The sequence below is a fragment of the Chlamydotis macqueenii genome, chromosome 2 (genome assembly GCF_036417535.1).
Source record: "Chlamydotis macqueenii isolate bChlMac1 chromosome 2, bChlMac1.mat, whole genome shotgun sequence".
Classification (NCBI taxonomy): Eukaryota; Metazoa; Chordata; class Aves; order Otidiformes; family Otididae; genus Chlamydotis; species Chlamydotis macqueenii.
Window position 1 is genome coordinate 131,581,009 of NC_141557.1, and position 1,573 is coordinate 131,582,581.

The window sequence follows — 1,573 nt, forward strand, 5'->3', positions numbered from 1 at the left end:
TTGTATGACTGTAACAAGATTAAGCCAGGAATCCATCCTAACTAAAATACTCATACAGAACAGTTCTCATACACAAATAAACACTCAGTGGTGACCAGCTCATGTAACAGATAATATTTAACTAAGAGATTAGCACTGATGTGTTAGTACAGTATGTAACTAACTGAGTTGTTCTTTTAAAACAAATTTTAAAAAGCATATGGAAAGTTAGCAGAAAGTGTGACGATATAAAAGCTACCACTGAAAATGAGAATAGAACCTCCCAAGAAAACAGTTAGCAAAACTAAGTGGTAGGCTACTTACATTAAAGATTTTACTTTTGATATACCCATAGATTGAGAACTCTGGGAAGATGATGAATGTAATTTCCCTTTTCATATTTAAGCTTTTTAAAGAACCTTAAAACAAATCAGCTTAGAGCAACTATGATAAAATGCTGTAAGGCTTCCATAGATCATACAAAGAAAGATGTTCTCAAGTAAAGCTCATGTGTTTTCCTTTGTATCAGTCTCTTCTGGTTGTACCCAATGTGAAGATGCCTTCTTGAGAAATCTGTCTTCTCGCAATTTGTCTGGTCAGGTGAGAAGTAAAATGCTTTTTTTTTTTCAGGTCAATAATATTAAAACATGTTTCAGCAAGGTTGCCATGAGTACTGGTAGGAATAGATACCATGTTTTAGTGGCACAGAATGCTATAGCTTATCATGGTTCTTTGGAAAGTTCAGTAAAATATGTGATCTCAAACAATGGTAAGTAAACCACCGTGGTCTTTTTTTTAGTTCTCATTGGCATAGTACTAATGCCAATATAAAATGAAACACGATTAAAGCAAATAAATTACTTAAATAAATAATAAGACCTCCCACAAATAAAAATTAAAAAAACCCCACCAAACCAAGATCTGAATTCATACATTGTATGGCCACAGTTGTAACTGTTCAGACACCTTGTGGGCAGGAAAGGTCTCAGAGTGGCTTTTCAAAAACAGGCAGAGATAAAATGAACCGGATTTTGCAAGAAAGCCAGTTCAACACTGTAGGAACCTTTAAAGTAAAAAATTAGATTGCCTGCTGGCTTGCAGTCTGATGGGGAAAGTCCCTCAATAGTAGATGATTTGTAAGCACACATTCTTATTTCAAACAGTAGGTTTCCTGCTCCCTGCTGTTTGAAGTGAGTTTAATATTCATAGATGCATCTACAAGCTATTTACTCTGACCAAAGTGATAGGTTTTGTTGTTTAGAGCTCCTGCACCACGTGATGGGACTGCTTTGTGCTGTGAACCCTTCTTTCACAACGCCCATATTTTCAGGCTTTGAGCATCAGCAGGCCAGGCTGGTATTTAGGTTGGACAGCATCTTCCTAAAGAAAATCAGAGAACTGAGAGGGAGTGGGATTGGAGCCTTCTGGGGCCCTTTTTCAAAACCCTTCAGATTCTTAGGTGCCACTAGTATTTGCGGAAACTCTGTGGCTTATGTAATTTTCTTATAAAGAAAGACATAGCCTTGCTGCCTATTGCCATTCTAGAGATCTTGTGTCAAATTTATGAGAGCAAGGGTCTTGAAGCTGATGACTC